Here is a 25,810-nt window from a genome sequence, read left to right on the forward strand (position 1 = left end):
ACATTCATAAGAGCTCACCGTTTAATTTAGCGATAAAATCTAATTACAAGCTATAAACAAATGGCACTACGAGAAACTAATCAAAAAGTAATTTAATACCGCTCGAAAGTTTATTTGAAGTTTCGGTGGAATTTACACTAAATCATCCTGAATTACCGGCGTTGTTACACGAGAAATAAATAGATTTTAACGATTGTGCGTTGAAAACAACAATAAATATTAATGCTTTTGAATATTTATGCTGCTGTAGTTACACATTTTTCTTACAATTCAGGGTTAATAGGTTTTGGGTCAACGACATATTGAACTATGAATATATACTTAGTAGTAATTTGGTGAGTAATTTTCTACAAGGAAACGCCTGAAAAATCACCTTGACCCTTAGCACGAGTCTGAGATTTTTTTATTAATTTCGTCTGACCTACTCCCGCATCTCTCGGCTTAAAACACTAAGCAGACATTTTAATGAAAGAACAAAAACTGCGTAGAAAAAATTCCATCAATCTCGCGAAGCTTCGCACTAATCCTTAAAAATAATAATCTCGACGGTCCACCATTAATGTTGCAATTAAACTTTATTGTATTTTGTTTACACGCATTTAGATACGAGATACCCTTTAATAATTAATAATGTGGAACAAAGAATCATCCTCATCCTCCGAGCCTTTTTCCCAAACTATGTTGGGGTCGGCTTCCAGTCTAACTGGATGTAGCTGAGTACTAGTGCTTTACAAGGAGCGACTGCCCTGCCTGACCTCCTCAACCCAGTTACCCGGGCAACCCAATACCCCTTGGTTAGACTGGTGTCAGACTTACTGGCTTCTGACCACCCGCAACGACTGCCAAGGATGTTCTATGACAGCCGGGACCTACAGTTTAACGTGCCATCCGAAACACAGTCATTGGTGTCTAAGATATACTTAGAAAGTACATACAAACTTAGAAAAGTTGCATTGGTACTTGCCTGACCTGGAATCGAACCCGCGCCCTCATACTCGAGAGGTTGGTTCTTTGCCCACTAGGCCACCACGACTGGAACAAAGAATGTGCGACGGTAATTACCGGGCCGGTATTACCGGCTACCAGGTGTGGGGTAACGCTGGCTAATGAGCTCATAAATTGAGCTCGGGGTCTCCGAGACCCCGCGACATTTGAAGGTTAAGTTTCATGGTGTATTCATATTTTATTTTTGGTGTAATGAAGTATGCTTTACTTCCTGTATACTGATATGAGGTCAATGACCGATATTATTTGGTTTTCAATTGAATACCAAAGCTGACTCTTTCGGTTTGATGAAAATGGAAATGTTACTATTCAGTGGAATCAATTGTATTGACTATTATATTAACTTGCTCATTAATGAATATCGAAACAACTAATTACATTCTATAACGCATTTCGCACAAAACAGTGATTTCCTTACCCATAATTCCGTAGCCATATAACACAAAGTGCCTTATGAGTCAACTTCAGTACTTGAAGTGTTTCAGTGCATTGTGGTAGGTACAGCGAGCGATTTCATTAAATAGCCGGGAGCGGTGTGCATTATTATGCAAATTCGACGACGCTGCGAGCTGCCGTCGCGGCGCCGTCCTCAGAACTTAGGAGCTTGTAGTAGCAAAAATGCTGGACCAAGCTTTGAACAATATTTTAAATAAGTATCTTAAAAAGAGCATTTTTCATTAAGTTGCACATAGGTCCTTTGTAAAAGTGTTAGTGAATGGCCTATTTTCCCTGTAGGTAAAATAATGCTAGATATTGGATGTAATGTAACTATACCTACATACATATATATTTTTAGCTCAGATACGTATAAAATTCTTATTACAAAAGGTGCCTATGACATGGAACATTACACTTATGATGGAACAAAATGGTACAAGAAATGTTATTTTTGTGACAAGAGCTTTTTAAAGTAAAAATTAAAATTAAGCATCCAAAAAATATGATTTTACCCACACCAAACGTAGTCTATTTCTTCATATAATCCCAAATTCGCTTTCAAATAAACCTGAGCCTAGTCCGCGGGACCTTCGGTTTATATAAATCCGCGCCCAAGGCCCGCTTCGCTGAATTTCTTCCGGCTTTCCTACTTTTTGTTTTTATATCATATCCATATTAAACATACAAACGTTGCCCGCAACTTTGTCTACGTTTCAGTCCATTGAAATATTGGTCCACGTATTTTAAAAGGCTCCTTTATTCAGTACTAGCTTCCGCCCGCGGCTTAGCTCGCGTAGAGTTCGGTTACGTTCGCATTTATAATATTCGTAGGGATTTTCTGCTGTGTTTGTTTGCGTTCGATTGGTGTAACCTAACATATCCGAAGATACCTCAGTTTTTGCACAATCGGTAAAAATGTTTACTAGCTGGCGATACGATAAAATATTCGCGGAAACTACTCGAATTTTCAAGCATTCATTACAAATCGAATTTTCAAGCACCCCTTTCAAATAGTTCCAAGCCCGACAGGCCTATTCTCTCATTAACAAAATGAGGCTCAAAATGTTATAATTTACGAGTCCTATGGTAAATACTACTCATTAATAAACCACTTCTAATTAGCTTTGACGTTGATTCGCGCTATTCCATTTGTCCTAAATTTAATGGTAAATGCATTATGGCTACCGGACATCCGGTTTATTGCCGTTATTATTGAAATGGCTGTTCTGTGCCTGAGGGTAGTATGAATATTTGATCGCGTTTAGATATTAATGAGTTATTTCATATTTTAATGGGCTTTTCCGAGTTTTTAATGCGCTGTATTAATTATCGGATGCATAATTAAAATATGGCATTTGATTCCCGTAAAATTAATAGAAAAACATTTCTATTTACGCTAAAAATAATAAGTCCAATATACTGCAAGTAGTAGCATTAAAAGTATCATCTTCTAAATTACAATTATTACATCTCCATGATATAAAGAAAACTCAATTCACATAAAACTGGAGTACAACACAACATAACTTCCCGACAAAATTACTTACAAATTTATGTACATGCCAAACAAAAGATTACAAAGTTACTGCAAACCAATAAATTTAGAAACAGTCAATACTACAAACTCGGCCGAAGATCAAACGGAATACAGAACATTGCATTCCAACCCGTCACTGCCAACACGCCTTCCAATATTCTATCTGTCGTCTCGCTTACTAAAGATAGGAGAGTGTCTATGGAGTTTCTCACTCTTTGGAAGAAGGCACCTAGCTGTTGACGGTTCTTAAGCACCTGTTATAGGTCCAACCTACTAAAAAGTTTTAAGTGTGAAGTTTGTGAGAATGTATGTATGTTTGTTATTCTTTCACGCTAAAACGGCTGGACCGATTTGGTTGAAATTTGGTATGTAGATAGGTGATACCCTGGATTAATATATAGGCTACTTTTTATCAACACACCACGCCGGCGAAGTCGCTGACGGAAGCTAGTATGAAATAAAAACCTTTGACTTTTGATAGGATTTTAACATTACTTGTGCGAGACTAATGTCAAAAGTTTATCTCTAGTTAGTGAATCAACAGATAGATAAAATATTGGAAACGGTAGTTAGAAAACAAGCTGAAGCCGCCATCTTATTTGCACAATAAGTAATTCAATTTAAATAAAACGAAGTATCGATTGCAACCTACTGCCGCTGAGGGTTGAGTCATAGAGTAGGAATTTACAGAAGAGGCATAGACGCAACAAGAAGTTTCAAATATAATTGTAACTTAATTAGCTAAACGATATTATTATAACAAAAATTATGCTTGTGTTTTGAGTGGAATATATGCAAATGTTTACATTAATAAATCATTGCACAGCCTAGAATTCTGTAAGGGTACATACAAGTGTGTAATATTTCGTAGATATTTATAATGGATTAATTCTAGAGATAATGGGTTTCGTGATCGTATTCAAATCATTAAACTTTCCTATTGTATTAAAGGTCTGTCTTTCTTTCTACGGAGCGATGTTCTTCTGCACATTCTACTCTATGATAAAGGGGTCTTACTGTCCCACTGGAGGCCTTGATCTGGCGAAATGAAACGTAAATTAATAAGTCGTCGAGTCCGTCCGTACACGGGCGTTTGTGCAATCACAAGTTAGAACTAAATTCCCTCAGTTTTTGTGCTTAAAACTAACACACAGCTGTTTACATCGACTAAGTGAATGCTGGAATGGTAAATAGAGCTGGCGATGTTCAAAGTAAAGTAGCATTGATCAAACATGGTTGTGGAAAATTGCATATGTATTTAGATTACAGACGAAAATGTTAATAAATAGTCGACCGTTTGAAAAGCTTAGTTTTCATTTTGGGTAAATAGATGAGTTTGCTTATGGTTTATTTACATCACGTAGTTTGTTAACATTATATAAAATATCTTGGTAATCCTTTTCCGGATGGGTGACTGTGCAGTTACATATCTAGAGGTAGCACAGTCGCATAAGGCGATATATCTTTTTAAATCCCATGTCATTTGATTTTATTTGCAGTATATTACTTATATTTCATGTGAACCGATTTCACTAATTCCTCAACTATGTCAGCTTACATTTTTTCGTCTATCCAAACTCCAGCGCACCCCGTGTCGAAATATTATTATTTTTCTCGCAACTTGAGACCCGCTCGTGTACTCAGCCCGCGGCCTTCGACAGACTTATTAATTTATATTTAGTTTGTTCTGTTTACTTTGATGCCGTATTAAAATACAATCTATGTTTATGGGCTTATTTTGACTTGTTATTGTTTTGGGTATAATGTTTTTGGTGCTCGTTTACCGTGATTTTTGTGTTATGTGTTGCTGGTCATGTACATATCATCACATATGAGACTCTTTTTATGGAAAATCATCAAATGAGACTTTGGAGATAAACGTCTAAAACGAATAAAGGTAAAATAGAACATTTGCCAATAAGCTTATTTATTTATACTTTATCGCAATTAACACATTTTGAAATTAAAATTGCGAGCTTAACACAGATATGGGTTCTCTTAGAGAAAACCTTAGAGTGATAGAGATATGAATAAGAAAATATAAAAACTGTACATATTATGACCTACTTATTTTTCAGCATTCATTCAATGTTTTACAAAATGTTGTACAAAAACTTTATATTTACGCTTCAGTGCCCACAAGAGTACTAAGTTGACCGGCTTTGAGCAAGTTTTTAAATATTATCATCTTGCAACTGAAGGATGGACCGCTTTTAATACCAAACTCCTTGGAACTATTTTATGAGATGGAAACTAATTAATTACTCCAGTTTTTAGTTAGAGTCTTACCTGGGTTGTATTTAATTTAATAAGCTGTAAGATATTAAAAGTCAGGAATTATTTAGTGTTTGTTTGCACTGTAGTTACTTTTTGGTGATGGGAGATTGCAGATTAATTACCATTAGATTATTCCATTATTATATCCAGTATTAGTACATTTTTAGAAATATTATCTATAGATTACATTAAACTACCTATAGTCCGGGTATGTTAGGATTCCCCTTTCATATGTATACTTACATGCTCTTTCTTAACCATACTTCCTACTCACTGAGTTATCACATTGAAATAAAAAAATATATCTATCTACTGAGTATTTACATTATTTCAGAAATATATTGTCCATTTACACAAGACAATGCATCTCTATTTCTACTATTTCTATCTCTACTTCTCACCCAATCGACTAGAAGCACTAAGTAGGCACAGTTCATTCACCCCCACTGAACACTCGTAGGTAATCCCAGTGTGTGGAGCCGCAAGCCCGGCTTCAGTAACTTAGAGCTAGCTTACACCTCTCCAACTTACTGCCGCCAGATAACGACGTGCTTCTTATGGATTTACTTACTACTGCATTTTGTGCAAGTAGAAAGTGGTAAACGTTGACCTCTTTTTTTCTATGTATAGTCGAATTTACCATCTTCAAATATTACTAATTTTTGAAGGTCATCCTCCGAGTCTTTATCCAACTATGCTGGGGTCAGCTTTTTGAAGGTAAAGTCGCAAGCCCGGCTTCAGTAACTTAGAGCTAGCTTACACCTCTCCAACTTACTGCCGCCAGATAACGATGTGCTTCTTATGGATTTACTTACTACTGCATTTTGTGCAAGTAGAAAGTGGTAAACATTGACCTATTTTTGCTATGTATAGTCGAATTTACCTCACCTTCAAATATTACTAGCTTTTGAAGTCAAAAATACAAATTCTTGAAGGTCTTCCTCCAAGCCTTTACCCAACTATGGTGGGGTCAGGTTGTTGAAGGTAATGTCGCAAGCCCGGCTTCAGTAACTTAGAGCTAGCTTACACTTGCTTCTTATGGATTTAGTTACTACTGCATTTTGTGGAAATGCTAGATTTTGACCCCTTTTTTATGTGTTTCTAGTAGTCTTGACAAAAAACATCACTTGTTACTAAACTTCTCACTTAATTGACTAGATGCACTAAATAAGTACAGTTCATTCACCCCCACTGAACACTCGTAGGTAATCCCAGTGTGTGGAGCCGCAAGCCCGGCTTCAGTAACTTAGAGCTAGCTTACACCTCTCCAACTTACTGCCGCCAGATAACGACGTGCTTCTTATGGATTTACTTAGACTGCATTTTGTGCAAGTAGAAAGTGGCAAACGTTGACCTCTTTTTTTCTATGTCGAATTTACCTCATCTTCAAATATTACTAGTTTTTGAAGGCGGTCATCTTCCGAGCCTTAACCCAACTATGCTGGGGTCAGCGTTTTGAAGGTAAGGTCGCAAGCCCGGCTTCCGTAACTTAGAGCTAGCTTACACCTCTCCAACTTACTGCCGCCAGATAACGACGTGCTTCTTATGGATTTACTTACTACTGCATTTTGTGCTAGTGCTAGATTTTGACCCCTTTTTAGGGTTCCGTACCTCGAAAAGAAAAAACGGAACCCTTATAGGATCACTTTGTTGTCCGTCTGTCTGTCTGTCTGTCTGTCTGTCAAGACCCTTTATCTTAAGAACGCGTGGACGTATCAAGTTGAAATTCACATGAAATACTCGAGTCTATTGCCCCTTTAAGCTGTGAAAATATCAAACTTCTAAGCCAAGCCAATCAAAAGATACAACCGATTATGTCGATATTTTCAACAAATTTTCGACACTCGCAAAGGAATCAAAACCTACAGGGTACTTCCCGTAAACTCAGAATCTTGAAATTTGGCACGAAGCATTGTCATATAATGCAAATATAGGAAAAATTGCGAAAATCACATTTTTTAAGTTAAATAATATTAATAAAAATATTTTAATAAAATGAAACTTACTACCTTATTTCTCACGAACGAATAAAGGTACCAAATTGAAATTTATACAAAATACCTAGGTCTATTGTCCCTTTAAGCAAGGAAAAAATCAAACTTCTAAGTTAAAGCGATCAAAAGAAACAGCAGTTTTACCGACACCCTAGACGAATTTCCGTCACACGCTAGGGAATCAAAACCTACAAGGTACTTCCCGTGAACTCAGAAACTTGAAATTCGGCACGAAGCAACGTTATATAGTACAGATAAAGGAAAAATTGCGAAAATGATAAATTTGAAGTTACATAAAATATTAAAATATTATTTTTGCTTACATGACATAAAATATTTTTTTAATGATTATAAACTTACTACCTACCCTTTTTCACACGAACGCGTAGAGATATTAAAGTTTTGAATAAAAAGTGAAATTCATATCAAACACTTCTTAAATATAATTGCCTCTAAACTGTGAAAAATTTTAAATCATTCAAAGGTCATTGGGCACCTTAGTATGGAAACCATACCCACGGCGGACACGAACGAAATATAGCACAGTATAATGATATAAGGCTCTGATTTACTATGGCATTAGTCGTATCAATGTTAACCATGGGAATCTAGAGCAAATCAGGTGTAAACATCAAATATTTTCCTCATTTCAATGGGGAATTTAAACGACCACGTTTGACGGATTTGAGAAATCATTTCTTTGTAGTGAAAGAGTATACTCACCGTTTATTTCCATTGTCATCAGGTCAGGATCTGATGATGGAAATCCTGAGAAATCGAGGGCAACTTTCAGAAATTGTAGGCATGCATAGGATTAAAACTTGATTCTCAGATGTATGTCTGGTGATACTATCAAACAGTGAAGGTTTAGTTAGAGCTTACCTGATGATGGAGACGTGAGAAAGTCGAGAGAACTCCTTAACGGTATGTTTTAGTTACGTCGTGTTTGGGCTTATATGTATTATTCGTATTGACGAGAACTTTTCACAAAAGTTAAAAATAAAAACTTTTTGCAAAAAATAAAACAACTTCCAAAAACAACAAGAAAACTGTTTATATGCATCGGTCTAGATCTCGGTGGTAAATATAGATGCATCCTCTAGACTCCGACTTCTAGACCGATGCACCTAACATATGCTACAAAGTAAAATAAAGCCGACTTTATAAAACAAAGAAAGGGACAGAATTACACTTTTGTCAAGGCTCTAGAAACGTAAAGCCAGCAGCCCCGAATCCTACTCTCTAGAAGTCGTTGTTACAATTCGACAGCTACAAGTCGTCAGGCGGTTTCGAAAAAAACCTGAAACTGGGGCTCGTTAGGTGATTAATCCCTCAAAAATAAAAGATCCCATTCCTGCAATGGCTGCTTTAACCAGTTACCAGTAACCTGCTTTAACTTTAGCAAGTTAGTAGTGAATTCTCATCACCTAAAATAAAATAAGCTCCAACACAAGGTTACGTTATAAATTGTAAAGGAGTTCGAATAACTATATCTGATCTTTGCTATCGATCACACAATGGCAGTCAAACCTATCTATGTGGAAAGTCTTCGCCAATACGAATAAAATAAGCACGTGGTAGTTGCAACATACCGTTCAGGAGTTCCCTCGACTCTCTGTGGTCTCCATAATCAAATCAGCTCCAAACCTTCACCGTTTATCGGTACCCTCAAAAATACACTCACATGTCTGGTTATGACTCGATGCGTGCCTACAATATTCAAGAGTTGACCTCGATTTCTCAGGGTTTCCAGATTCTCATCAGATCCTGGTCATCCGAATTGGCATCTTCCTTCTTTATGAAACTAGCATTGCAACCTGTACAATCCTCTGAAACTGCTTGTCTTTTATATTTTTCAAACGATCCTGCAATGGACATTCGTCTCCATGGAATTTTCATAAAATACATATTTATATTCAAAGAAACGTCATACCATTCTCCACGATTTGAAACTACTTTGATTCATGTCCGTCACTTTTTACAAAGCGGGTCAGATATGCCCAATGACCTTTAAGACATAGGTAATTAGTTATTTTCAATCAAATTTCTGAATGATGACTATAAAATGTAGTATATAAATAACTTTAATAAAATAACTTTTACAAGGTACTGGCCTACTATTTTAATTATATTATAAAATAAAAAATATTAACTATTTTGAATCTCACGAAATTACTATAACTATGATTGTTCTAAACTGAACGGTTGGCGCGAGACTCACTTTTAATCTGTACATGATTTGTACGGAACCCTCGGTGCGCGAGTCCGACTCGCACTTGGCCGGTTTATTTGCAAGTTCCCAGGGTTTTTAAGGTCACAAATTGGGTGAAGTAACTTAGAGCTAGCTTAGACCTCTCCAACTTACTGCCTCCAGATAACGACCTGCTTCTTATGGATTTACTTACTACTGCGTTTTGTGCAATTGCTAGACTTTGACCCCTTTTTATATACCTAGGGTTTTTGAAGGAAGGTAAGGTCGCAAAGGCTTCAGTAACTGACAGCTAGCTAGGACCTCTGAAACTTACTTCTTATGGATTTATTTAAAACTTATTTTTTGTGGGGTGGATAGTAAGTGTTCAATCGTTACTAAGATTATCGCCTTCAAGCAAACAAACTCTTCAGCTTTATAATATTAGTATAAACAAGGAGGTGTCCTATATGCACTCTTTTCACAACAAAACGCCCTACCAGGCTCTTCGCTCTTCTAAAACAGTCGCGCGTAATTTAGCCAGCGTATTTTTTAATTGACGCGATGACGCGGCGACATGAAAACAATTTCGCGGTGCCTTTGTATCGGTAAATTGAGCCAGTTATTTATGAACCGATCGACAACTTGCCGAGATGAACACTGGATGTGGGAGCAATGTGGCTGGTTAATATTTTATAGTAATGAGCTTTGGTTAGTGTTTGTTATTAAAATGGACTGATATTTTTTTATAATGTGTGATCAGGTAATTTGTTAAGTACCTAGCCAAAAACTTCAACCATCAATATTTTTGCTGTAAATAATGTCGGGACAATAAATAATGTCGGGACACCTTTTCACACACGGTCGGTTAGCCCCATGGTAAGTTATTAATTAACCTTGTGTTATGGATTCTAACACAACTGATAAACTACACATAGCTACATATATACATATTTATAAATACATATTGCTATAATTATAAACAGTCAGAAGATAGTCTGATTTGTTGTAAATCGGAACCTTTCCTTCTTAAATAAGATCCCCTGAAACGTTTTCCGATGGCAATTCCTGCCTCGGGGCGCAATAAAACCGAAAACCACCAATTCTTCTTCATCCAAGAAAACAGTAATTAAATCCCCTATCTCAACACTAATAACCGAGATGAATAAGTAGAGTAGACGCGGCAATATGTCACCGGGTCCACATTATCTGTGTGTGTGTGTGTCACACATGATAAATGTTAGCCATCACTCTCGTATGCCTACGGGAACGCCTCCGACCTAGTCGAGTGAATCGTGGTTGTTTTGTCATTTGGTACGAAAATATGTAGGTGATGGAGGAAAAACATGGCCATGTGTAATTTGAAGGCACAAGTAACCCTGTATATTGCATACAACATATTTTCATAGGTTGCTTTCTAGTTTTCGAAAATAACTGGTTAAGTTTGGTCCTTAAGGTTCTTATCCGAATGACGCAATATATCATGTTATCTACATATAAAAGGTGGTAAATATTCAGGGTTTTTCCTACACATTACAAAAATAGACTAACCACACACCATATTTATGTTACAAGATCGTTATTCATAAAACATGCTTACCCTTTTAACGCACCCGCCATCTTTTGACTGACGTACCGCCCTAAAAAGCTAAGATTTATAGTATCCACGAGCCTGTCAAATATCGAATTTTAACAAATAATCACGTAATAAGAGGAGGATGCTATCCATCATAGCTCTTGGCCAGGGCTCGGCTATCACTCAACGTTTGCTTGTACATAAATAGAGGGGATGTTGACGCATCGAAGTTTTAGAAGATTCGGGGCACACTGAAAATTGCTCATAGGTTTTTAGCAATTTTGTCGTCCCCATTTTAGAAATAGGTGGTCTTTATTATGGTACCTACATGAATGATGAAAAAGTAAGCTCAAATTCTGATTTTTAAGCGGTCCAATTTCGGTGTTACTTACCTTATAAACTGACGATTACTGAGAAAATAAATAAATGAAAGGCTTTTAGACCATTAGGGTGCTAATATTTGTCTTTTTGAACTCATTAAAAGTGAAATGTCGCAAAACATTTTATATATGTTTTGTAGAAATTGCCAAAATGCCAGGTTCGTAATACAGCGGAGTGGGAGCAACGTCTGACAGCTTCATTAGTCTTTTGTCAAAACATTTGTTTACGACGAAATAAATGGCCGAAATATTTTACAAGCACACTAATATTTAACGTTATTTTCAGTCTACAAAATGCTGTTTAATATCAACTAGTTTCGACGAATGAGGAGTCATTTGTGAAGTAGTAATTATTGGCAGATTAGCCCTTTAACTGTTTCGGGTTGGGCTAACGTGATGCCACTTTGACACGATATTTTTGCATTATTTCTTCTGTAATTATGACAATACTGACAGTTATATTAGAGCGTGTGTTGTTTGAAGTGAAGTATGTTAAATATCTCGTATAAATGATAAATTACATTGAGATTAAAGTTGATACAAAAATTATATCGGTGTCAGAAAGAAATGGAATGGATTTTTCAAACTAATGATTCCTGAGTTTAACAAACAAACTCCCCAGGTTTTATTATTTGTATAGACGTAGATATATTTTTTTCTTATTGTACGGTTAGCCTGGTTGCCTAATATTTTCACCAACAACACAAGTTCACCTTATCATTACAAATAACAAAGTTTCAGCGAACTTCCTCTTAGTGACGAAACCCAAACAATAGTAAATTGATATCAGTTGGAAACTGTCTATTTACTTTGTCACCAGTTTATATTTATGATTGCCACTGAAATTAATTATCAATCTATAAATAGTTCGATCAGTATATTGTAAAGAGCTGTTGTGAAGGTGTTATATTTAGTGTAATTTATGATGGCTTTGATGTGTTTAAGTTTACAACTTTATTTAATTTGCGTTTTCTTGTGTATAAGTTTGGGCTGTGTAAGTTTGTCCTTGTTTAAAGATTTTCGGTAGCTTGGAAGTAAGCTTCGATTTTGTTGTACACCATTTATTAAAACTTTAATTTATAACAGCATGGTACTGAAAGCGAATATGTTACACAATATTTTTGCCTATATGACAGTGTTTTTTAAGATTTTAAACGGATATTTAATTTAACATTACACTAAGAGAATATACGTAATTTAATTCCACAACTTCATGAAACAAAGGACATTTTACAATGTTCTTTATTTTAATTTTTTGTCCTATCATTTTAAATCACACTTGCAACAAATACATACATCATTTATATGTCCTAACACGAGTATAACATAAATGTATGTATGTAACAGTAACATTGTAGGAATAGTAAAGTTTGTCACTCTTGTCACATGCGTACATTTATCAAGATTGTAGTTCAGAATGCTGCTCACATAGTGTTATTTCAATTCTACAGCGCTGTTCCAGGTGACAAGATAGCGATGAAATATTGTCGGCTTTATCTTATTTCTTTGTGCTGTAAATATATGTATTTTTGGGAAAGGATTGTGTAGAGATTTTGATTGTAAGCAAATATGGTGAAGATTTCTTACTTTTGCTTTTGTAGACAAAATATTTTTTGAAATGAAGAATTATCTCTAATATCTAGGGATGACTTGCACCATTTAACTACATATAACAATAGCTATAACCAGCTGTGAAATCCACTGGTCAAATCGGCGATTTGACAGCTGAAAATGTTTCGGTTATCGTTACAGATAAATAGTGCAACTCACCGTTAGGTTTTCTTTACTCAGAACTCAATCTCTATTACTTTGTTTTAAAAACAATTTTATCCATATATTACATCTTTTACCTATTTGCCTTTACACTTATTTCCTTCAATATATTTCTCATTTTCCTCTCTAAGTAAACAGAACCGTTATTTCAAATAGTTATTGAGTCGCATGTCCTTGCAAAACATTTCAATAATGCATTAAATAGTAATGGAATGTTCCAGAAGTACGATTGCCGTGGAAACCCTTTTCCCCACTTAACATTTATGAGAAATATGTAAGGTACATTGAAAGGGTCAGATTTTATCATAACTATCAAATATATTATTATTTAAATATTATTTTCATTGGATTTTTAAGTGATAATCAAGTAGGTCGAAAATGAAATCATTTCTCATTATTTATTTGGTAAAGCATCTTAAAATAATGTTACTTTCGTTTATCGTTTTGATTGAAATATTGTTTTCGTTTTTTTAATGATTCTACACGCCAAATAAGTATACAGCGTGATGTGAAAAATCTTTGACGCAAAAAGTAGCCGTTTTAGGCAGTACGTTGAAAGTATTGAAATTAACTAATTGTAAACTACCTTACAACGTCGCGAAATACTGAAAACAACTCCAAAGTAATTTTTAAAATAATCTTCGATAATGGAACACTTACCAAGTTGTCATCACCAAAGACCACAACTTATTACTTGCTCATTTAATAAAATGAACGGTGCAGGTGACAACAAGTTTTATAAAAACTTAATATTGAAAATTTTCCAACGTATGTCGATTTTGTGAAAGAAATACTATGGTATTTAATACCATACGGCTACTGCAACATTCTATCCTTTCCCTAATCATCATCATCATCTCAGCCATAGGACGTCCACTGCTGAACATAAGCCTCCCCCTTAGATTTCCACAGATACCTGTTGGAGGCGACCAGCATCGAGCGTCTCCCTATGATCATCCTCCGAGCCTTTCCCAACTATGTTGGGGTCGGCTTCCAGTCTAACCGGATTCAGCTGAGTACCAGTGCTTTACAAGAAGCGACTGCCTATCTGACCTCCTCAACCCAGTTAGCCGGGCAACCCAATACCTCTTGGTTAGACTGGTGTCAGACTTACTGGCTTCTGACTACCCGTAACGACTGTCAAGGATGTTCAATGTTCAATCAATAGCCTCCTTAATATCCTAATATTCCTCTTTTTGCATCGAGAGTTAAAATCAACAATAGAACTATAAAAATCTGGAACAGTTTTTCCTAATTACAAGTCTAATATGTAATTAATACACATTATTAACTAAAAGCAGTTTCACCTGTCTTTAGTCCCACGTAATTCAGCTTATTATTTATGTAATGTCTGGCTAGCTGCACGCGACCAGACGTAAATAGTCTGATAATGACTGGTAAATGCACTACTTTGTTTAATGTACAATTGTAGATGCTATTTCGTATGCTGTTTCAATTGATTGTGAGTTGAAAATAGATGGTAATAGGCGTGTTGGTTTAGTAATTTTACGTAAATGGTATCATCAACTAACAGTGTACTTTTTGTGCTATTGCTATTAAAAATGTAACATGTACTTAACTTTTCCTCTATACGGGAGTGCAACGACCACAAGGTAAACTAAGAAAACGATGGGCAACAAAACTATTCTTAGAATAATAAGATGAAGACGATGTTGATGATAAATGACATAATAAGCTTTCAATGAATGACACAGAAATTCCTGTTTGAATCTTATTTTCTCCAAATTCAAATTACTACTTAACATATAAGGAAATGTATCTTCTCAAAAACTGACCTCAATATTATAATTACTCCGCAAAAGAAAAGACTTACGACATTTCTTAATACCTAAAATCAATTAGCTTCACATTACCTCGTTAGCAATTACGAAACTAAGTCGTGTCACGTATAGTTGCGTGTTCTCTGATCAGTGATCAATGGTCGGTGCGTGAGCTCCTTGGACTTTTAGCTCAAAGTACGTGCCCTATAGGTGTTGCACAAGTCTTGTTTGTGCGTGTGTGTGTAAAGGGTGATAGGAGTAATGTTGGTTTTGTGATATGTTTCAATTTAATGTGTCATGAGCATTTATTTAAACCCTACCCTGCTAACTGCCTTGCGCACCCGTTTCAAAAGTCGATATATGAGGCTATGCGTGAAAATGGAATATGCTAGCACTGAAATCTTTTTTCAAATCAATCCTAAGCAGATATAATGAAGGACAAGCCTATTCGAAGCTTGTAAGCCCAAAGCAAAAATGTTCCTACTTATCAGTTAAATAATATATCAATGTAATAGCATTTTTGTACTCAATGTACTATTTCGAGAGGTTTCTTGAAAGTCCATTTTTCAATTGAAGACATTTTCGACTTAGAATGACATCTTAGAACCTAGATTTACAGTCTAAATCCCGCAAACACCTCAATAAATCAGCCTAAAAACCACCAAGTTCTGAACAATGTAAAAGTAATTTTGATATAACACTGACCATTAATCAGTGTCACTAATCACCGCTTGCTTTATTTGCTCATTAGCCGTATGGGCAAGCGTTCGGCCGTCATCGGCTAACTTCGGCAGTTTTCGGAAACCATCGCTTCTTTGAGTCTTTGTTTCGGCATTAACACTGCGGGATAGCCAATCGGAATTGCAAATTAGCTGAAAATGTCATCCTGGTTTGAATGAGACAACAAAGTCAGCGCTGATTTGATAATACAATGTTCTGATATTGCTGTTTTGGCAGTGCGGTCTATATTGTGTTTATTAAGTCGATTTGTGTTTCATCTATTTGAGAGATAAGTATATGACACAAACTATGTGTCTGTAATATAACTTTAGTAACAATGATGAAGTCAAAATAAAATTTGAAAATTAAAAGACAGGCTTTATAATAAACTGCACTCGAAAAAAGTAATATAAAAGACAGTAAGCTCTGAGGCTTTTATGGAAAATGAATGTAGTTACACAATTCCAAGAACTGTAGTTCTTACTGAGAAAAGTTGCAGGACTCTAAAAAGACACTCTATTTAAAATACAGTGCGATAAGTTCTTTGTATGTGCAATGCATGCTCCCCTTAAATTAATAATTTAAATAAATAATATTTGCTATACAAAAGTACACTAGTTAGAACGTTTAAAATATAGTGGCAGGCCAGTGCCCAATGCACGCTCTGAACTTCTTAATCAATACTATTTTCCTATACAAAAGTTAACTATAGTGACATATATGTATGTATAGTACAGTCACACACAGCACAAGTAACAGCAAGTGGTCACGCTCGAACAGCTTTCTGCAGCTAAACGCGTCGCGGGTGTTGCATTAACTCGCGCTCGACGTTACTGTGACACATTGACGATACGGCTGGGTAACTTGTTGGGAATGTGGTAATAAAGTGGTAATAAGTGTCTTTGTATAGTGTGAGTCTACAATAAGTCTAAATACAAAAATGTCAAGTACACATAGCACAAGTAACAGCAAGTGGTCACGCTCGAACAGCTTTCTGCAGCTAAACGCGTCGCGGGTGATGCTTTAACTCGCGCTCGACGTTACTGTGACACATTGACGATAAGGCTGGGTAACTTGTTGGGTGGAATGTGGTAATAAAGTGGTAATAAGTGTCTTTGTATAGTGTGAGTCTACAATAAGTCTAAATACAAAAATGTCAAGTACACATAGCACAAGTAACAGCAAGTGGTCACGCTCGAACAGCTTTCTGCAGCTAAACGCGTCGCGGGTGATGCATTAACTCGCGCTCGACGTTACTGTGACACATTGACGATAAGGCTGGGCAACTTGTTGGGTGGAATGTGGTAATAAAGTGGTAATAAGTGTCTTTGTATAGTGTGAGTCTACAATAAGTCTAAATACAAAAATGTTAACTATAGTAACACACAGCACAAGTAACAGCAAGTGGTCACGCTCGAACAGCTTTCTGCAGCTAAACGCGTCGTGGGTGATGCATTAACTCGCGCTCAACGTTACTGTGACACATTGACGATAAGGCTGGGTCACTTGTTGGGGTGGATTGTGGTAATAAAGTGGTAATAAATGTTTTAATACAGTGAGAATCTAGTTAACATATCAAATACTTGTTTTGTCTACAAGATTAAGCATGGATCCCTTATTTCAATAAGTGCATCTTATAAAGACGTACCCTGTATGATGGAGTGTTTTTATATCAACATGGCACTAATTAAAAAACCGTACTTTTAAAACTTATACTCTGTTATGTATGTTTTTCAGTATTTTAATTGTCATTTTCTTTGTTTGCAGGTAAGGAAACCATCCTGTTCGAGATGCCCCTGATAATAATGACTGCCAATATTTTACAAGAAAAACAGGTACCCAAACCTTTATTACAAGCTGAAGCTGAAATGTACAGCTATGTTTTGACTCATAAACTAGTTCTATTAAAGCAAGCAAGTTAAGTTCCTCGTGTTCTTATCCCTTAGTATCCGTGTGTCACAATATTGAAAGGCCATCGCTCAAGTCAGCGCGAAGTACCGCAGATGTGATTAATAAGTTAGCTGTGACATCGGCCAAAGTTGGACGTTTTCATAGTCTGTGTGTATAGATTTATGTGCTCCGATGTTTATATTCGTGTTATAACTTTAGAACATCTTACTTTGAACAGTGTGTTGACTTTATCAGTGTTTATGCTGTTAAAATACTCGTCTATACGTAGACAGTTTCCAGAGAAATTGGGTGGTATATTTTCCTGCCAAATTTCGTGGATTTCATTTTGCGTCTTCACTAGCCTCTACACAAACCCTCTAAAAAAAAATACTGAAAGATATCAAAACGAATCAAGAAGTTTTTTGTGACAATACAGTTATCTTATCAAAAGGTCATCAACATTTTTCTCCTAAAACAAAAGAAAACATGTAAAATATACCTACCACAACCATATTATTATACTATGCCACAACACTACAGGCACATAAATTCACATTCAAAAACTAATAAGACCCCTCTGCTCTTCATAATTCACAACACACCTTCAAACGGGTAACTAACAATAATACTAGCATATACCTCCCTGCAGACTCGGGTATTAAATAGTTCTCTCGAGAGACCACTCACTCATTTACCTGGCTCAATCATTGCCGATGATTGGGAATTGGGAATTCGAGATACAGAAATTAATCGATTGAACTGAGTTGTTGTTGTATCGAGTGAATTGTAGCTGTAGTAAAGGTGTAGATTGTATTGAAATTCAATGGGAAGGATTACGATAGATACAAATAAGATTCATCGTTGTTTAATCATTACCTTGGTTACATGTTTTCATAGGTATGAAAAATAGGCTACCCTTTAGTGGATGATATTTTCGAATTTTTTTTTATAAAGATACGACTTCTAGAGTTCACTCTATTTCTATGTGGACGAAAAGATCACACTCAAATAAGACCGAGTGAACGAACAAATCTTTCTACACAAACAAATCCCCCAAACAAGCAACATTCCTCCAAACGTCTAATGAGAACCCATATATACTCTATTACCCCATTTCCATAACACCATGGGGGACGTAAATTAAAACCATAAAGCGAACAGTCAAATTACCATGGTGGTATGACAGCAATAACTATTTATTGGCGAGCGTTGGCGAGCGATGTTTACAAGCCGAGTTTGTTTATTGTTTCTGTTATATTAAAATCTTTTATTGTTAAGCTGTCGTTATCTTTTACTGTGGTTCGAATGACGGGATCCGGGTGTAATGGAATTTTTCGACAGATGGTTTTCGTGCAATCTTGGAGAGAAGAGTACAGTGGGATGCTTGATCTTGATAATGACATTTGAAAGCGTTGATAATCATTTGGATAGACCAAAGAGGGAGTCTCAACTCCTCAAGTCAAAAGGGCTGTTTAAAAATCAGCTTTGTAAAGTAGCCAACGATCGATTTGCGAAAACAGGATAAATGATTATAATATAATGTTGATATGTTTAAGAACAGATGCTAGTAAACATTATGAACAAAATATATTTTAGTTTATACACACTATGCTAACCCGAAATACTCTTTTACTACACACCTTATTGGTTCCACTATAATTCTCAAATTGTCTCCAAAAAGATTAAAAACCAAACATTCCCGTCCCATTAACCAGTCAATATCCCAACTAGAGAGCGGCATTACAATTCTCTCTGCTCACCCATTTGCAGCAGACGTCGTGAAGATATGAACTTTAACAAATCGGCAAATAAAGAATCGGCAGCTTCTATCCGGCGGTAATCTGGGCCACGCCGGGGTTGCCACCTGTGCTTTGATTTGTCACTTCATGATATTAAGGGTTGAAGTTATTCGGGAGTTCCAGTTGCTGGAAAATTGTGGCTATTTCGTGGTATTTTATTGTAAAATTTCTTTGTTATTCCTTCCATATTCGGTTAGAGATGATCGGGTACTACTTATACCTTCTGAAAATTAAATTAAGCTCAAGATAGGTTCTATGCTTCTATAGTTTTGATATAACTGTTAATTTTGTGACTTTTTGAACTTATTAACGAAAGGACAATGAATCCCCCATCACTTTCAATGTTCTTAAACACACCATTATAAGGTTATGTCATGACGTAATTTATTAAGATATTTTAATAAGACCCTCCGGAAACGAGCTAAATCTATCCCAGAATATTACTAAATCTATTTTCATGGTTGTAGACCAAGATAAATATTAAATAACTAAAACTATTTTCAAACTAGCAACCCTATATTTCCTCCTTATTGGCGCACCTCCCCGGCAGGTGAGATAAAGGTATAGTTCAACAGAGCGACACTCTTAAACACTTTCTTATACGTAATAAATTACAGTTACGGCCCAGATAAGGGTTCCGTTAGCAAAGTCAGCACTTTTATACGGAGAAAATGTGCATTTAAATGTGTGGTTTTCGGGAAATTATGTGGATATTATGTTATTAGAGTTGGAGTTACTTATCTATATGTCTTAAAGCTGAATAGTTTGGTTGTTTGCTTGTACGCAATGCACTAAAAATAAGTAGAAAACCATGATTCTATCGCTTCTTATTTAAATATTCTAAATTGAGTAGCCAAATAATCAGTTATTATCAAGGAGATAACACATCGGATCTTGATTATACTGTGCGATAAAAACTTCGATTTTTGTCACTAAAATACTTCTTTCTAACCTTCCTATTTGACACAATTTTAATCGTCAAATCCAATACCAAAGAATTCGAAACTGCCCAATAACCAATAGTCCAATCTATTAAATTCCACAAACGAACTACGGGCACCTAAATCGAATTCTAACCCTCACAACGCCTACAAACCAGCTCACTTCCAACTCATTGAGCATTCTGACACTTCCAACCCTATCTTCGACCAACAAATCAGATTGCAGGTGTCCGATCATCGATAAACACTAAGCCAGGCACGAATCGAAGAATGAGGGGATATGCCATGCCAGGTAGGTCAGGTCTTCTAGGTCAAATACGTACTGTGGGCCTGATCAGTTACTCAATACTCAAGTCTTTATTAGCATTCCATATGTTATACTGGTGGTACATTTTACAATTAAGAAACAATATGGACCCTATAGGGCACAGCTTAATGAAGTTGGATAGTTTATCAGTATGGTTATGAATGAACTAACGAGGCGTTTGGGTTGTTTGAGACATCTGTCAATGATTTTTGGTATTACAAAAAAAAGAAAGCGTATAATCGCCATGACAGTAACGTTACTCGTCTCCCACACACCCGCATTTTGGCTCGCTACTTTCTAAGAAGATTCTCCGTTATGGCCCCTTTTTTTCCCTGATGGGAAATCATCAAATTACAGCAATTAGCAGCGTGAGAGAGTATCAGACTCTTACTGACTAAAACCATCATGTTCCTTCTTAGGTGTTTTATGTACCAGGGCCGCGGTAACTCTTTCGAACAATCCCGCAGCCCCGACAGGCCTTGGAACCTCCGCTGGTCATTTTGTTCTCCGTACTTCCAACCCTATCTTCACCCCACAAATCAGATTGCAGGTGTTGGATCATCGATAAACACTAGACTAGGCCCGTCCCCGTAGCCTTGACTAGATATCGAGATATCGACAAAACTGGGCCACTGATATCCCACGTATATGCATATATCTTCGGCCCAATATTTCGCGATCACTGTTCATTTGCCGTTTTATTTTTGTTCCGCAAAGTAGTTTGAGGTCTATCTTTTTTTTGTTGGTTTTTCTGCTCTGTGGTTCCCGGTGTTTGTTGGGAAATTGAATTTATTGTGGACTCTAGTGAAGTGGCGTTTATTTATCGATTAAGTGTATCGATGTTAGTGTTGTAGTAATTTTGTAGTTTAATGGTTTAAGTGGTTTATTTAAGATTCTTATCTCTTGGTAGTTTGTGCATCGCACATATTTACGTTTCGTTATCTCTTGCTAGTGAAAGATTAACTTAATTTACGTTTTATTTTGATGGCGATTATGTGGTTCAAACTAAGCACTTTTCATTGATTTTACATGCTTTTTATCAAGTCTTTTAAGTAGATATCTCAGTTATGAAGCTGCTGTTATAAGTAGTTTTCTGTTACCTTCATTGGTACCTCTATAAATACTTCCTTAACAAGTCCGTGTTAGAGATTCTCAAAATAGTCCAGCTAAGTCCATTATTACTATTTCGGACTTCACGTGTTTATCTACAGGATGTTCCAACCGGAACGTTGTCCCATCCGCATAGCACTGTTAGTGCCACATAAGTATTGTAACTAAACATACCTTATTTCCTATTACCTGTATACCTTTAGAACATCTATGTATAGAAAACTTCCTTGCAGTAATAGTTAGGCTATATTAATGTAGTGTTTATTCGAGGAAAATTGCGATATGAGACATTTACAGCCTTACTACAAAAACTTAAACATCCGTTGAACGCTTGTCTAAAAATGATATAAAAATGGTGCACCAAAAGGATCAAGACTGTCTATTAGAACTCTTTAGTCTGTTATGCGACCAAAGAGGCCCAACCAAAAATAAAAGGAAGAAAATAAAAGAAGGTAAGGTACTTCCATTTTCAAATATCTGCTTCGGAAACTTTCGGATTTACGATCGTACACGAACATATTTATAGTTATGGTAGTTTTTAAGTTCTTATTTTGAATTTATTGGTTGGCTTGGAAATTTGGTACCGTAGTGTTGTGAAGTGTAATATCGAGTAAGTAGTTACGGTTTAGCATTATGGTAGGGTTGTCGAACATTTGGAAATTCGACGCACATGTTAATTAAACTCGTGCGAGTGTCACTTGGTCTCAGACGTCATGTTACATTCAAATTGGGTCCGACAACACATGGGCACGTGCCGTTCGACACGCCCTGATTCAACGGCTGCTCATATTATCACATATTTCATACTCTCTATCATCATGCCAAAATTGGCCTCGGGATTTCCTTATTCCCCTTCTTTTTTGCGTCGTAAATATGCTTTTATTTCTCGATATAAGAGCGTGCAAACGCATATAACAGCTTAGAAATATAGGTAATAAAGTATTAGCAAATAAACATTCGAGTGTTAAGTACGCGTTAAATTCTAATCAGAGCCCTTATCTTTCAGTGTCAGGTGTAGGCGTACTCAAATTAGAAAATGTACGACATAAGTACCAATATATCATGTGTGACCTACTTTCAACAGTACATTAATGGCTTATCATGTATTTACATAATATATAGCAATTGCTCTCTAAAGTGCAGTCGAATCACTCGGCATCATGCGTATAAAACATCAATTTATTTTATTCGCCAGTTATGTGGATTATTTTAAATCCTGAAATCACTTAATTTGAACCGCATAACGGTATTTCAGCTTTATTCAGATATTTGTATTTTCCTAGCAGACTACATCTCTTTAATGAAATAGAGATTTATCAAAATAGGTCTTACAGATGCTGCAGATAAAGATGTGCGAAAATAATCAAATTTCGAACACGCGGCCAACATACAGGTGCACTATCAGCTGTTTCACCTAATTGTTGTGGGCGAGGCTTATCACCGCGATAGCAGACACGACGCCTCTGATAACGCGAGCAGTCACCGGCCGCGCGTCCCCGAGTATATAGATATACTCGCCGGTTCCGAAAAAACAAAAGTTAAACCGAAAAAATAATATTTACCCAACAAACAGGCCTAAACGTCAACAACGTTCGAAATTCGAACAATATTTAAACGCAACGCTAGTGATGTGACGATGTCAATTGATATTATCGATGGATTGGAATAACGATGAAAATGAGCACGTTTTGGAGCGAGTTTCTGAATGCGGCGGCGAATCACCCGTTCCCGTTGCCCATTGACTTGCTGTCGCCTTTCGATCTGCAAACAAATGAAGAGTGTCAGTATTTTGTATTTGTATGTTGTTTGTAGCTTTGTGTTCGTTGTACGATAAGGGAGAACCTTTGTTTGATAAAGCTCGGGTACGAACGAGTGCATGTACCCTGCACTAGTGAGTCAGAGTTATGACTTTTTTTATATCCGGTAGTAGTGATGTTATCGATACATTTTAACTCGCAGATTGAATGATATAAAAAAGAACACTTTTATCATGCCTAGTATGTTCATCTTTTCCTTAAGTGTAAAACATAACAAATCAACATTGTAGAACCTGAAAAAGCACGAAAATATTCATTAAATAAATGATTATAAATTAATCCAAACAAAAATATTACAATCAATCATAACAATCTAAAGTCCCAGCTCCATCAGGCTTACACAATTTATATTAGTGTAATCCCCAATTAAAATAACCAGTTTGAAATCAACGTTCATTGCATAAATATTTGAAATCCTCTTAGTGGAGCTACAAACAAACATTTCACTTGTGTATGTAGATGCACGTGTAATCCAATTAAAATGCGCCCGCCATTTCCAAATTAGAATTTAGTATTTATTTGTGCACTCTCGTTTGGGTAAATTCGTTTTAGTTTACCTAGATGGAATTAAGGAGAATTGGGATTTTATCTTGGTGGAGAAATCTGACTTCGTGATTTTGGTCTTTGCGTCTTACACTAATTTGAAACGTCTCATTATAATTTTTCATAATTAATTCAAAACGCTTAATTCTTCTCCGTGTGAGAGGAGGCCTGAGCCCAGCAGTGGGACGATAAAAGGGCTATAACTAACTTATTCAACATATTTTCTCTGCTCTTATAAGATCGGGAATAATGTTTTTAAAGTGTTTTAACATCGTCTCAAAAGGTTGAGGCGATACGTTTGTTCACTGCATGAATAACATTTTCAGATCAGTATAGCAAGTTCTAGAATGAAAAATAGTGAAAGTGTGACAAACAAATTACGTGTCGCTACTGTTCAAGTGTTTTGTTATTCGATTCCGTTTACAAAGCTATCTAAGGATTAAATTACTTGACCATACTCAATAATGTTACAAGCTTATGAAAATAAAATAAACAATCAATTTTTTAAACGATCGCATCAAAAATATTCATTTTTAAAACTAAATTTTTCATAGCCGCGGGGATTATTTAAAAAGCAAACACTTAACCAATTAGCTGAAAACAAAACAATATACAAATTGAGTTTGTAAAAATAAATTCATGAAAAATACACATTCATATTTCTCTATCAATTTTGGACATCATTTATCAGATACATTTGATGTACGATATACAAAACATATACAAGCACTTTGACGAATGCATGACGCAATTTGAAATGCATTATATTCACTGAAAAAATATGTTTTTGTATGCAATATAATAAACAATTTAGAGAGAAAAAAGTGCCTGTTCAGTACTAATTTAATTGTTGAATGTACTTATGCCCATCTTCCATACTCAAGATATCATTGGTTTTACTTGTGGATGGTATCTTTTGACGAATATTTTATGCAGTTAACTATTACATTTATATCAATTAGACATAAATAAAGACTTAGTAAACCTTGTCCAAACTTCCAAGGAAACCTAAATTAATGATATACTCCATACGTAACAACTAACTTCGCAAGACGAGTCGTGTGACCAAAGTCCGTACAACTGTGTGCAACTGTCCTAAACAAACCGTTTGTTCCCAACAAGAGTGCCCCAGCCCTAATTACGGACAGAGACCGTTCTATGATGTTGCCAACTTATTTGTGTTTTTAATTAAACTCCTTGTTACGGTTTTTGTTGCGTTTTGCAGGTTAAATGAAACTAAATAGAAAATGTTTGTTTAATGTTGAAAATATATTAGGCATATAATCCAGCATAAATCTCCCCTTCAAAGTAACTTAATAAGTTATCATCTAATTAATTGTTTATTTCAACAAAATAAAGGTTTGCTTTTCAAATGAATTGGAATCAATCTCCCAAATCTCTTTCGATTTGTTGCAGAACACAAACATCGTTTACCCGAATTGCCCAATCGATATCGCTTTGATCGCTCAACCTTTGAGTTTCTTAATTAAATCTGTATTTTTGCGAAAACTGGCCCTTCCTATATAACCAAATCGACATGCACGAGCGGCTTCGACATTTTTTATTTATTTGTAGCAAAGGGACGCGACCTTCGCAGGGCGAATTGAAATATATTCCCTTTTCCACATTTATATGTAAACGGTTGCGCCAACTCGATGAGTTATCGCAATCGCTATCGTTTCGATTGCCTTTATCTGTGACTGTGAGATAATAGACGCCATGACGCCTACGCAA

At 35.9% G+C, this 25,810-nt stretch overlaps 1 protein-coding gene across 1 annotated transcript in view; it reads left to right on the forward strand.

Moving 5' to 3' along the window:
• The window catches only part of Apkc (atypical protein kinase C), a 193,361-nt gene that overhangs the window by 132,264 nt on the left and 35,287 nt on the right, over window positions 1-25,810 (forward strand). The window lies entirely within an intron of this gene.

The sequence above is a fragment of the Helicoverpa armigera genome, chromosome 18 (assembly GCF_030705265.1).
Source record: "Helicoverpa armigera isolate CAAS_96S chromosome 18, ASM3070526v1, whole genome shotgun sequence".
Lineage (NCBI taxonomy): Eukaryota > Metazoa > Arthropoda > Insecta > Lepidoptera > Noctuidae > Helicoverpa > Helicoverpa armigera.